The sequence below is a fragment of the Nanorana parkeri genome, unplaced genomic scaffold, assembly GCF_000935625.1.
Source record: "Nanorana parkeri isolate BGI_ZX_2015 unplaced genomic scaffold, ASM93562v1 scaffold1836, whole genome shotgun sequence".
NCBI lineage: Eukaryota > Metazoa > Chordata > Amphibia > Anura > Dicroglossidae > Nanorana > Nanorana parkeri.
The window spans coordinates 88,290-103,058 of NW_017308104.1; the positions used below are offsets into that span (position 1 = coordinate 88,290).

The 14,769-nt window shown below is 40.2% G+C and overlaps 1 protein-coding gene across 2 annotated transcripts in view; it reads left to right on the forward strand.

The window, feature by feature from the left end:
* Positions 1–14,769, forward strand: part of ANTXR2 (anthrax toxin receptor 2) — a 175,852-nt gene that overhangs the window by 35,897 nt on the left and 125,186 nt on the right. The gene's annotated exons all lie outside the window — the stretch shown is intronic.

Sequence of the window (14,769 nt, forward strand, 5' to 3'; positions counted from 1 at the left end):
GGGTAAACAACGCGATTTAACAGCCTTTGAACGTGGGATGATTGTTGGCGCTCGGAGCCATGGAGCGAGTATCAGAAAAACAGCAGAATTCGTTAAATGTTCAAGAGCAGCTGTTGTTAAAGTGTTTAAAGACTGGACTGTCAGTCGAAAATCTGGGTCTGAACGTGCGAATTGTGGCCATCAGCGACTAGTCAATGTTAGGGCAGAACGGAGAGTGGCAAGACTGGTACAAGACAACAGAAGGGCAACAGTGCATCAAATTACTGTAGATCTTAATCAGGGGTCCTCTCAAATGATCTCTGAATGTACGGTTCGCCGTACACTGCATCGTATGGGATATGGAAGCCGAAGGCCTGTTCGAACACCTTTGCTGTCTGCAGTTAACAAGATAAAACATCTCCAATTCGCACAGGAACACAAGGATTGGACAGTCAAGCATTGGAAAAAAGTCATGTGATGCGATGAATCACGTTTTCAGTTGCATCATGCAGATGGCAGAGTGAGAATTTGGTGGAAACAGCATGAAAGCATGCACCCCACATGCATGAGTACAACCCTTCAAGCTGGTGGGGCAGTGTTATGGCTTGGGGCATGTTTTCCTGGCATGATTTAGACCCTTTCATTCGTGTGGAACAATGTCTGAATAGCACAACATACCAAAGTATCGTTGCTGATCAAGTTCATCCTATCATGTTGATGGCCTATCCCAATGGAGATGGCTTCTTCCAACAAGACAATTGCCCATGCCACGGTGCTCGTATTGTGCAGGAGTGGTTTCAAGAACATGAGGGAGACTTTACCTTGCTTAGGTGGCACCCACAATCACCAGATCTCAATCCAATTGAGCATTTGTCGGACGAAGTTGAAAGAGCCATCACGCAGCTGGTTCCACAACCATCAAATCTCACAGAACTGGACAGTGCTATTCATCAGGCATGGTGTCAGATTTCTCGCATCACCTTTCAACATCTCGTGGAGTCAATGCCAAGAAGAATCGCCACAGTATTGAAGGCAAAAGGTGGCCCAATGAAGTACTGATGGGGTGGTCATAATAATCTGGCCACTCAGTGTATATTGATATATATATGCACACTATATTGGCAAAAGTATTGGGACGCCTGCCTTTCCACGCACACAAACTTTAATGGCATCCCAGTCCTAGTCCGTAGGGTTCAATATTTAGTTCAAAAGTTTTTATTGTTTTCCAAAAGAAAGAAATAAAGAGATTCCAGCGTACATAAACATCATAAACAATGAAATCGAGGCTGTACATACAGCCCTATAAATCAAGAAGGACTTAAGCACATTACAATCTGTGTTATGCATGTCGCAGGAAATAAACCGTACAAAACCCCACACTATAATCCCCTCCGCCACCAAACTTTACACTTGGCACAATGCAGTCAGACAAGTACCTTCTTCCTGGCAACTGTCAACCCCAGACACGTCCAATGGATTGCCAGACGGAGAAGCATGATTCGTCACTCCAGAAAACATGTCTCCACTTCTCTAGAGTCCAGTAGTGGCGTGCTTTACACCACTGCATCCGACGCTTTGCAATGCACTTGGTGATGCAAGGCTTGGATGCAGCTGCTCGGCCATGGAAACCCATTCCATGAAGCTCTCTATGCACTGTTGTTGTGCCAATCTGAAGGCCACACGAAGTTTGGAGGTCTGTAGCTATTGACTCTGCAGACAGTTGGAAGCTGTAGGTCCTCAACTCATTTAGGAATTGGTGCAGACACTGTCCTTCCTTCTGTAGGCTGGCTACTTTTGTTCTCCATGGTGCCTCTGTGTATTATAACATAGTTACCGCTCCAAACTCACTCCTGTGATACACTATAATCTCATGTTTAGTTTACTCATTTGTATTGAGATTGTAGCCCATCACAGGAGTGAGCTTGGAGCGGTGCCTACTTTACAGCACACACAGGGACCATGGGGAAAAGTAGACACCGTCCAGAAGGAAGGACAGTGTCAGCACCAATTCAGAGATGATTTGCAGATTTGAGTGATGCACAAATAAGGTACTGTATTGTTAATAGTTAAGGTACTTTAATGCATTTTTAACATTTAAATCCTGAGTTTAGTGTCACTTTAAGTAATGACATAATTGTTGAATGAACAGAACCACAGTGGAAATGTAAAAGGTGCTCTGCACCATAAGGGGTATATAGGTGAAACGGTGAAGCTCATAGCATATAAACCCTGCTACACAATTTCTCACCTGCAATGCTAAGTGTCTAAATCTGCTGGCCCTGGCATTTTCACATGGGGCGTTACAATTCTTCTGTAAACAGCAACTTCATGAAAGGTGCTCTTGGAATATCTGAATTTGGAGGCTGTGGGCAGGGCAGAGGTGAGATTTTCTGTAGCAGCTGTTATACAATGACAGATTATGCTGCTCACTACCTGGTGCTGCCTTTAGATGTGCAATGTTCTTTATTTAACCACAGGAAGAGGAAGGATGTTAAGATATGGTGGCTGTGAGGTGATAACTTCATAATACCTCTTTCAAAACATCCTTTGTCCACGTTAGTTTAGCAATATTTCTAAATATTTTTCACACAGGATTTTATTACACCAGATAGCAACTACATGACTAAGAGGATTTGTGTATACATTGTATCTTATAAACTCTTTGTGTCCTCATCTCCTTTGCTAGTTTCTTCTTTTGTGTGTTAAACCTTCTGATTATTCTAGCAGTTTCTGATATTTATGAAAAATAGGGATTTTTCTTGTACACAACATGTGATTGAAGGGAATGCAGTTTGACTGGACATAAACAGTCTACTCCTTTAATAAATTCACATCAATAAGTGTAAAGTTTAAAAACACCAAGTCAGAATTCAGATTTATCATCTCTGCAGTAATAAATCTAAAGGTTTAGATATGTTAGACCTTATAGAAATATGTCAGAATTCTGAGATTATAATTTACATTCAAAGATAATGTCTTAGAACTCTGACACAACAAATCAGAATCTGAAGCTAATAAATTAGAATGTAGAGATAATCAGAGTAATTTATTAAATTAGTACATATTTCATTTAGAATAGTCAACTTGTGTTCATGTTGAACAACCAATTAGTTGAAGAGGAATAAAAAAACAAAACAGGAATTGCATTAGATGATTGAAGTAAAGATAGTGTCCCTGAGCTACGTTAAAGATATACCTTGAATTAAAAATTTAAATTCAAGGTATATTAAGAATTAAGAATTTTTTTTTCTATTATTGCATTTTCTTTTTCTTTTTCCCCCTTAATGTGTTTTTCTTGTTTTTGTATACCAAAAAGTTTTCCATAAGCTCTCATTTAGCGAAAGTGGCTTTACCTTCTTTGAGAAACCCCACACCCCCAAAGCTGGAAGTGACCGAATGGAAGTGCGTGCCCCTAGAGGAGAAGGGGGGCAGGAACAAAGCAGAAGGTTAATACGCTTCTGGTCTTCCCCATTCTTTTCTTTCGGCGATAGCTGCGTTAGCCAAAGTAAGGGCTGGGTGATGTGGGGAATTAATGTTAAAGTTAATGTTGATTTGAGAAATATTGTATTTGCCGATTTGGTTACACATGTTAATAGCCGGATTTGTAAGATCTTATGGAAACTAATAAAAACTTTGAAACCCTACCTTGAATTAAAAAATTAATTCCATTGCCTTGGATCTCAGAGACAATTATGGAATTTAAGGATGTGTTTGAATTATACAATATTGGCTAGTATTTCTAAAATTACTTATTTTAGTAAATCTGTGTCCACTTCATCATTGTTTAACCATCAGTAAAGGAAATTGTTTCTATTCTGCATATGATCGGCTTTTTGAAGAGAACACAGTTTCAAAGGGCTAAGAACTTTCTACTACTTTAGTAAATCAACCCCAATAGGTCTTTATCATGCGATATAAAGACATATGTTCAGTTCCACTTCATATACCATGTTGACATTTTCAGGATTGGGTGCAGCAGTGACAGTGGTGGATGACACCATCGTTTGTCATTCGGTCCACAAAGCATGTCACCACTACTCTCAAATATTCTCAAGTCTATTTATCACTTAGATCTATACAGCAACATTTTAGAGCAGCTAGATGGACATCTAGGGATGAGCTCAGGTTGGATCGGAAATCTCTCCAAATCTGAGCTTCTCTGAAAGTAAAAGGAAGCTGCTTCCACTATTGCTCAATCACCCATAGCTGAATGTAAGCAAAGAAACAGGATGTTGGGACATCATTGGCCTTATATAGCCACATGGCTGTATTTGGTTATTGACATTAACCCAATATGGCCATGTGGCCATATAAGGTCAATTACATCAGTACAAGCATTCTGCTGCCTTGTTTATGTGCGGCTGTGGCTCAGGAAATGCCCTAACCCACAGCTAGTTGGGTGGGCATCACCATGGCACCTCTGGGTTCAGAGAGGCTCAGGTTTGGACCAGATTCAGAGAGAACCTAAGCTAATTCCTTATAATCATTGGTACCAACATAAGGACTAAGTAACCCTTAATCAATACCTTAACTTACCAAGCAAGGCTATTTTTTTAACTCAAACTACAATAGGTATATACAAATATTCTTGAATGTATTGCTTTTATTTAACAAGTGCATAAATATTGTGATCACTGTGACACATAAGCCTAAAGCTGTTGGTGCATAAACCTGAAAGTTGTCTGAATTTATTTTTGCAGAGGACTGTTTATATTTATACATTTATATTTTATTGCATATGATTGCCTATTTGAAGTGAACACAGTTTCACAGGCTGAACTTTCTATTGCTTTAGTAAACCAGTCCCAATAAGTCTTTATTATGTGAAGGTCACCAAAGAAGGTAGGTAAAGCCCGGCTACATCCATATCTACCATCTTACCTGTGTGTCATCCAAATGCTACTAAACAGATCCCACATTGGTGGGAACTGGGTTTTTTTTTTTGTCTGTAACCGATTAGACACAAATGTTATTTGTCATATCCTAGCAAAGAAATAACCAGTTACAGTCACAAAAAAAATATTATTGCTATAATTGTTTTGTTATGGATTTTAGGCTAAAGGCTGTGGTTTGGTACTGACCCTGAATTCTTCAAACTAATCAGTGAAAAAATTCAGTGGCAGAATTTTGAAATAAGAGCTGTAATATGGGGTAGGTAACTTTCATTAAGCTTCATGAATAAAGTAACCCTATGTTCACTTTAATCATCCAGTGAGGTTCAATGCAAAATTGCATATGATTGGGTAGTCAAAGTGAACACAGCTTCACTTTATTCACTAAGCTCAGTAAACATTCTTTATCCCTTTAGTAAATTAACCCATACAAATCAAAATGTTGAGGCACTAAGAATAAAAATATGTACATGAGATCTGCTTTACCTTCCAAATGATTTATAAATCTTAATCATCAGGATCCGAGCACAGCGCTTTAACTTTACTATATTTGCTTGATTTATAAATCTGGTCTGCAGCAGCACAGTGGGTCAAGGCACATCCTTCACTGGCTAATAAGACAGTGAAAGCGAGACAATAAATAAAGAGATTATCCTGCTTCCGTCTCCTCCTACCAGGATGTTAAATGTAAGCAGCTGTGTACTGCAGCAGTGCCTCAAAGTGCTGTCCTCTCTGTGCAGGGGTTTAAATGCTGATATACACTGATTGGCCAGATTATTATGACCACCGCATCAGTACTTCGTTGGGCACCTTGTGCCTTCAATACTGCGGCGATTCTTCTTGGCATTGACTCCACGAGATGTTGAAAGGTGATGCGGGGAATCTGACACCATACCTGATGAATAGCACTGTCCAGTTCTGTGAGATTTGATGGTCGTGGAACCAGCTGCCTGATTTTCAATTTCGTCCCACAAATGCTCAATTGGATTGAGATCTGGTGATTGTGGGGGCCACCTAAGCAAGGTAAAGTCTCCCTCATGTTCTTGAAACCACTCCTGCACAATACGAGCACCGTGGCATGGCACATTGTCTTGTTGGAAGAAGCCATCTCCATTGGGATACGCCATCAACATGATAGGATGAACTTGATCAGCAACAATACTTTGGTATGTTGTGCTATTCAGACATTGTTCCACATGAATTAAAGGGCCCAAATCATGCCAGAAAAACATGCCCCAAACCATAACACTGCCCCCCACCAGCTTGAAGGGTTGTACTCATGCATGTGGGGTGCATGCTTTCATGCTGTTCCTGACAAATTCTCACTCTGCCATCTGCATGATGCAACGTGATTCATCGGACCACATTACTTTTTTCCAATGCTTGACTGTCCAATCCTTGTGTTCCTGTGCGAATTGGAGACGTTTTATCTTGTTAACTTCAGGCAGCAAAGGTGTTGGAACAGGCCTTCGGCTTCCATATCCCATACGATGCAGTGTAGGGCGAACAGTGCATTCAGAGATCATTTGAGAGGACCCCCGATTAAGATCTGCAGTAATTTGATGCACTGTTGCCCTTCTGTTTTCTTGTACCAGTCTTGCCACTCTCCGTTCTGCCCTAACATTGACTAGTCGCTGCCAGCCACAATTCGCACGTTCAGACCCAGATTTTCGGCTGACAGTCCAGTCTTTAAACACTTTAACAACAGCTGCTCTTGAACATTTATCGAATTCTGCTCAGCTGCTCTTGAACATTTAACTAATTCTGCTGTTTTGCTGATACTCGCTCCATGGCTCCGAGCGCCAACAATCATCCCAAGTTCAAAGGCTGTTAAATTGCGTTGTTTACCCATATGTTCAGAAAAAAAATCACTTCTACTGTCGTGGTAAACAACCTGCTTCCCTATTTATAATGGTCTGGCCCTCTAGCAACTTCAGCGCAAAATTATAGCTAATTTGCCTACAAACATGGTCATAATAATCTGGCCACTCAGTGTAGACACATTCTTTCAGTATATATTAAGACATTGTTACTTTGCCTTTAGGCTAAAATGATAGTGTCTGCACATAGCCCAATCTCCAATGCATATATGCTTACGCGGCCAAGCTCCCTCACCACCTCTCTGCACTGCCAGAGCCCTCACTAAAAGAGTTAGTCTACTGGTATTGAGGATCATGGGGCCTCCTCTATTGTGACAGGACAGAGCCTGAGCAGCCAATCACCAGGCCCAAACACTGTCATGTGAGGGGTTACGTGGCATCACCCCCCCGTCTAAGCTCTGACACCAGTCAACACTGGAGATAGACAGGTGGGGATGCTGCATTAGAGAGGTGACGAGGGACCATGGCTGGGTATCTATAGAGGTTAGTAGGGTTGGACTATGTAACTTTGCCCTGAAAGGGCAAGTGACAGTGCCCTTTTAAGCTAACTGCATTAAAAATACTTTCTTCTTTTAATAAACTCATAACTGCATAAACTGGTGTTATTTTATATCTAACTGGAGTTCAGCTTTAAAAGTGACTTGTCAAGTAGTCTATTACCATTAACAGCTATTGGGAAGTTTAAAATTATCTTATGGAAAGTACCATAACAGTATTTAGAGATACTTAGAGATGCTTATGCCTGCCACAGGATGAGTACAGATCACGTTCATGAATCATCTCATGCAGGATACACCATAAATGTGTTAGAACTATTTTAAGTGCATCCTGCCTCCTGCCTTAAAGGCCGCATAAACTTATAAACATCCATGTTCCATACTGGAAGAAAAGAGACACTCCTAAAATATTTCTGTAAATCCAGCTATGGTACCTTATTTGCCTGCTGAGTATGCTGGCAGATGCACAATTACATGTGCATAAACCGAAGCCCCAAACTACAGGGGTACTTTTCAATTTTCAAAATCTGTTCCAAAATGGACTTATTAGTTTAGTTTACAAACTGCGGCTATAAACAATTATCAAATGTGTAAATCAGCAACTAGCATAAGGGGGAACTTGAAGAGCCGCGGTTGCCAGCGCTAGAGGAAGCGAGGTTGCACCAGAGGGAGCAGAGCCACATAAGCCGATGCCTCATCTATAGCGCCGGCTCCTGTCACAGGCGGAGTGATACCAAATGCACACCGCCTGTGAGGAATGATAGTGAAAGCGAGCTTTGCTCATTCTGGCCAGCAATTGGTTAGCACATTGCTCTTGGAAAGGTGCGGCACCCCTGATGCCCTGATCACCATATTTTGGTACATGAATACATGTAGACGTTTGTACATGAATAAGTGCGGATTGTTGTACATTAAAAAAAAAAAAAGATAAGACCTACCCCAAAAATAAGACCTAGTGTGTTTTTTGAGCCCCCAAAAATATAAGACAGTGTCTTATTTTTGGGGAAACACGGTATATATATATAGATATATATATATATCTATATATACACACATACACACACACAGTGTGTATATATGTGTATAATAGTCAGTGTTTCCTGTTTCCCTTTCTACGCAAAGGTAATGACTGTTATTTTCTGATTAGTTCAAAATTATTTTATAGTATATTTTGCATATAACAAACATCTCTGGTCTTTACCAATGATTTGCTTTTTACTCTGTCTCACTGAAGGTATTTTAACTTGGATGAACTTTGGATTTGTTTTGTGAAAATCTGTTAATGTTTCATGGAGTACTGTAACCTTTGCACTTCCATTTTAGTATGTAAATGTCATCTACTGCCAGCAAGCATCTGTAAATGTTTAACATGCTTTGTCTCCTAAATGGTTCTGTAGGACTAAATTGGAAGATGCTTGAAATATGCGTGTGCATAGGAACTTAGTCATTTACAGTAGCAGTGATTCGATTTTAAAAACATTTATAACTTGTTAGAAATGGATGACCCTCCATTATTCTGACTACTGAAAAGTACTCTTAAACAGTGCACTGTTGAGATTTAAAGGAGAACTATGAGGTGAGTGCTTTTCACTCACCTCATAGTTCTAGCCGACCTGTGACAATGAAACTGTCACAGGTCGGCTCAGTAGATCGGGAGGTGAGCGAACACATATCGGCGTTCGCTCACCTCTCGATTCCCCCCTCCCCGCTCCGATCCGCCAGCGCTGGCTGGCGGAACGGACGTGTAGGGGACGGGTACAGCTGGCTCTGCCTCTACATAGGCAGAGCCAGCTGTCAGTCACGCAGCTGGGCGAATCCAGACATAATTGTCGGGATACACTTCAGCAGCGGCGTCTTAGTATACTGCGAGCAGTAGCTCGCAGTATACTGCGGCGTCTCAGTATACTGAGAGCTACAGCTCGCGATATACTGAGCCTAGGGTGACAGGAGGACGCTTGTTTATGTCCTCCCCCATAAAAAGCCTTAACCCCATAGTTCTCCTTTAAAGAAAACAAACTGAGAGCATACTAAATAAGTGATATATACTGCTGCATCTCATGTCACCCCTGGACTCATCCATCACCATGCATGGTATAAAACATGTTTCACAGGACTCCATTGATAATAGAAAGCAAAAAAAAAAAAAAGCACAAAGGTCTCCTCCAGCAATAATTTGATGAAAGATTATCTTGTTCAAACACCAGTGATAGCCTAAAATGGCCTTAGTCATAGTATTCCAACTTCAGCTTAGTGAACCAGGTAAAGCTGTGTGTATTTCAATTTTCCAATCATATGCAAGCAAAAACCCTTTTTAGATATATTTTTCTTGCACAGGATTGGTTATTAAACGTGAACATATCGTTGCCCTTCTAAGCCCCTGGAAAATACACTTTCTCTCAGCTTAGTGAACATTTAGGCTCCTTTCACACTGTCCGATCAAAAGGGGATCCATGTATGAATCCCCTTCTGATCAAAGCGATACGGATCAGATGTCATCGCTGTGAGATCTGTGTCAGTCCAGTTTTTCCTCCATCTTGTGATAGAGGAAAAAAATGAAATGACTGGACTCCATGTCAGTCTATGGGGAATTGGATGTACTGTAAATGAACATATGTCCATTTACATCAGTTTACCCCCATCAGGCACAAAGAGGTCCGGTGAAACGGAGCTCTGTTCTGTTTGTTTTTCTGGACCTAGCTGAAGCCGGGGGCAACCGGATGTAAAAAAAACAGCCAAGTGACTCAGAGGAATCAATCAGATTTAATTTCTCTGCATTAGGATCGGCAAAAGTCTGATTTTCATAGGTTAAAGCGCGTTGCTCTTTGCTGCACCAAATTAAGTTTTTTTCATTCGTATATCAACAGTAGTCTTTAATGGTTTGCTTACAATGTTTATTTCTTTAGTGAACTGTATCATGTGACATACTGTTACTATTTAGTAAAACAAATTCTCAGTAGCTTTTTTATTTAATTTTCACAGTTTCTGGTCAAATTATATTTATGTTCATTTTAGCAAAAAAAAAATACCCATGTCAAAATACTGCATTTCCTAGATGCAAAACAAAATATGTACACTGTGTAAAATGCTTTAATTAATACATAGCAAATTCCATTGTCTGCCAGATCAATCCAGCATAACGTTGGCGGGCAATTTTGAGGCAGCTTCAACAAATATTTTTCCAGACATTTAGCAATTCAGTTGATACATAGAAACATCTGTGCACAAAACTACATAAAAATGACGTGCCAGAAGCCAGAACCTTCATTTTGTGATGCAACTATATTTGTACAAATTAACTTTCTTTCTTGTCCAAAGACATCATTGTAAATCTAAAATGATGGTAGTTTTCTTGGTAATCTAAGTGTTTAGAAACAGATGTCAATCACAACTGATAATGATACACTTGAATTTTATTACTAAGGGGTCTATTCACAAAGCTGCTGAAGGATCTAGCCATAGCTTCGACCCCAGGACCCTTCGGTTCTACTGAACGCTGCTGTACGGGCTATTCACTATAGCCCGTGCAGCTCCTGAAGTTGGCCAAGCGGCTCAGTCGAGCCAAAGGCATATGCTTCGGCTCGACTGAGCTGAGGTGAAAGCCGAAGCTGGCTGATCGACCAGCCATTGGCCAGCCGACAGCCTGCTACTGACTGCTGGGCGGAGCCACTCCGGCCCCTTGCACAGACAGATCAGCATCCCTGGTTACCAGGTAACCAGGGATGCTGATCTCCATACAGCCCAACTCTCCTGGACACTCTGGGAGTCTCCCGCTATTAGATAGCAGCTCCCGGCCGCCCGGGAGAGAAACACTTTCTCCCGGAAAGTTTTACTCTGGTCGATCGAGCAGAGTGAACCTTTCCCTGCTCTTTTTTTTTCTTCTAACATCGCAGCCATTGGCTGCCGTCAGAATATTAATTAAAAAAAAACAGCATAGGAATGCATAGCTACATTCCTATTGGCTATTTCAATTTGCAATAGCCAATAGCAAACTGCTGCAGGCAATCAGCAGAGGGGACCTGAAGTTCTCCATCATCTACATGGGCTTTTAGTACCACATACGGCAGTTAAGGTGGTGACAGCGCAGCCTGTACACAGCAATGACAGATGAGAAAACCTGGACGCAGACAAGACTGCTAATCTGTCAAAAACTGCAGGTAAACGCTGGATGTGCATATACTGTACATGCAAAATAGCCACTGACAGCTGTGGTTCTAATCAGATCTAGTCAGTATGTCACTACCATGCACAGGCTCAGCACCCGCATATATCCAGAACCACCTGTTATTCCAGCCACAAGAATCTGCAGATTCTTGCTGCATGTGGGCACTAAAAGGCCTAAGGACTTTTGGTAACAACTTTGAACTGCTTTTAGCAGTAAGCGTTACCACATTGCAATCTGTTCTAGGTAAATACCTAATGAGTTGGTATCCCATTTATAAAATGACTGCAGCACAGAGCTATAGCATATTGTTCACACCTTAACATTTTGACGATGACATGTTGAAATTATCTTTGTTAATGGTGCGGTTTCCTGCCACAACACAGCTGCATGAGTGCTCGGTAAACAAGGTTACAAATGTTGTCTTGCTTTGTGTGGTGATGCACAAAGTAGATTATTTTTTTTTAAAACAGCTCTGCTAAGCACTATTAACATCTAAACTGGCAATATATTAACTCTATCTCAATGTAATTTAGTAAAAAAAAAAAAAATCTTCTTTAGAAGTCACACACTTATAAAAGAATGATAAAAAGCAGGTTTGTGTTGCCCTCCTCCTCTTTACCATATCACAGCTGTCAGTAGGTGGGAGGTGGACACATACATGAATCCCAGTAATCTTAAAGGAAAAATATCAGAAACAAATGTTTTTTGTCTAAAATTAATGTTGTCCTTTAAATGCCAACTATTGCTGAAACTTTTTGTTTTAATTTTGGGACAGTGTGGGGCTAGGGATAGAACGCCTGCAATGTTTTTTACTGCGGTCTGTGATGGGACAGGAAATGATCAGTAATTTCTCCAGATTTCAAAACAATTTGCTCAGTGGAGAAGGGCAAGAATTTCTGTCATTTTATTATTGCTGTCATTATATTGCTGTCGCAATGATGACCATTTACCTAATTTCTTATCTTGCTAACACAGGGACCGGAAGTGAGGTGAAATATTCCTAGTAGGTTCACAGACAGTAATAAAAAAAAAAAGCTTACATTAATTTTTATCAAGCCTTTACAGAACTAAAAAAAAAGTTTTGATGAGGGGGTTGGGTTTTAAAACGGAAGCTTTAAAAGCACCTAAATACACAGTTGGAAAACATATGTGTGAATGGTCTCATTGCCAAAACATTAACAGGGTTATTCACAAATGGGTGAAGAGTTTGGAGAAGGCAGGAGAAGTGAACAATCTAGGACAACATAGCTGAACTGGAAAGTGAGTTGAATTGGAGAATGTTTCCAAATCAGCTATGTTATCCTAGATTGTTCACTTCTGTCTTCTCCAAACTCTTCACCTTTTTGTGAATAGACCTATTAAAATTCTGTCCAGCTATTCTTATAATCCAGGCATTGTTGCCAGAAAGCATTACCAAGTTCTTGGACTTAATTCTACTTAAGCAGTGCAATTTGAATCAGGAAACATTTTCTGCCTGATGACTGGGCAGTGAAGAGGCAGCAGCTTTCTATTGTGCCCCCCCCCCTCCTGTAAGCATATTTACAGTATTAGACTGATAGCACTTTGCACTATGGCAGACCCTGACTGGTTGCTACTGTTGTCAGTTGATTCTGCTCCCTGAATTAAAAAAAAAATACTTGTAACTTTAATTATTGCAACTCCCGAATAATTATGTAATAAACATGTAGGCCTTTTTTATAATATCATTATTTTTGCTATTGCCACCTCATGTGATAAAACATTCCACCGCTTTAGCTTACTGTAAAGAACCCCTTTCTAAGGTGATTTGTGCCACTTAAGTTCCCCCTGACCTTTCTAAAGCTCCTGGGATAAAAAGTTAATTTGCCATAAATTTATACTGTCAAATACACATTCAGATATATTTATACCTTTGCTACTTGCATTTAAAACTCAATGTAAATGTTTTTGATGAATACATAATCACATTATTTTGTGTTTTTTTAAAATTGCCTTTAATTTAGCCTAAAAGCAAAACTTATTTATCTTTTGAAACAAAAGATTTTCTAGTAAGGTTTTGGCTTTCTTAGGAGAATATCTATGTGTGCATAATTATTGGGTAACTATTATTCTGCAGAATTATTATGCAACTAAATGGAAAACTAAAACTGTCCCATCTCACTTTTTTATTTTCATCTGTTAAAGTGAAAATAATAAAAAAACAACTCAAATTCTACGAATAAACATTTATTAAATTTTCAAAAACAAAATCAGTGACCAATATAGCCCCCTTCTTTTCTATAACAGTCATAAGCCTTGATCTGTTGACAAACAACTTTTTGTGCAACAGCAACCACGGCCTCCCAGACACTGTTCAGAGAGGTGTACTGGTTCCCTTCAGAGAGGTGTACTGGTTTCCTTCACCGTAAGTCTCCCATGTAAGAAGAGCTCAAAAGTTCTCAATAGGGTTTAGGTCAGGTGGGGAAAGGGGCCATGCTATTATTCGTTCATCTTTAAGGCCTTTACTGGCTAGCCATGCAGTGGAGTACTTTGATGCATGCGATGGAGCATTGTCCTACATAAATATCATGGTCTTCTTGAAAGATGCAGACTTTTTCCTGTACCACTGCTTGAAGAAAGTGTCTTCTAAAAACTGGCAGTAGGTTTGGGAGTTGATTTTGAGTCCATCTTCAACCCGAAAAGGTCCAACTAGATCATCTTTATTAAACGCCACCTCCACCTTGCTGGCGTCTGAATCGAAGTGGAGCTCTCTGCACGTTACTGATCCAGCCACGGGCCCATCCATCTGGTCCGTCAAGAGTCACTCTCATCTCATTAGTCCTTCAAACCTTTGAAAAATCCGTCTTCAGATATTTCTTGGCCCAGTCTTGACGTTTCAACTTATGTGTCTTGTTCAGTAGTGGTCGGGTTTCAGCCTTCCTTACCTTGGCCATGTCTCTGAGCACTGAACACCTTGTACTTCTGGGCACTCCAGATAGGTTGCAGTTCTGGAATATGACAGCATTGGAGGATAATGGGTTCCTGGTAGCTTCATGTTTGATTCTTCTCAAATTTTGGCAGTCAAGTTGCGTCTTTCTTTCTCAACACGTTTCTTGCAACCCAGTTGACCATTTGCAACAAAAAGTTTGATGTTTCTGTGATCACGCCCCAATATCATAGCAATTTCAAGAGTGCTGCATCATTTTTACAATTTTTAAAAGTTAAATCTCTTTTTTGGCACATTTTGCCTGAGGAAAAGAAGCTGCCTAATTATTATGTACACCTTTATATTGGGTGTTGATCTCCTTATGCCACACCCTTATGCCACGCCCTCCCTCATTACACAAATACACATCACCTGATATGCTTAAATCCAATAAACCTTCAAGTTTATACAACTT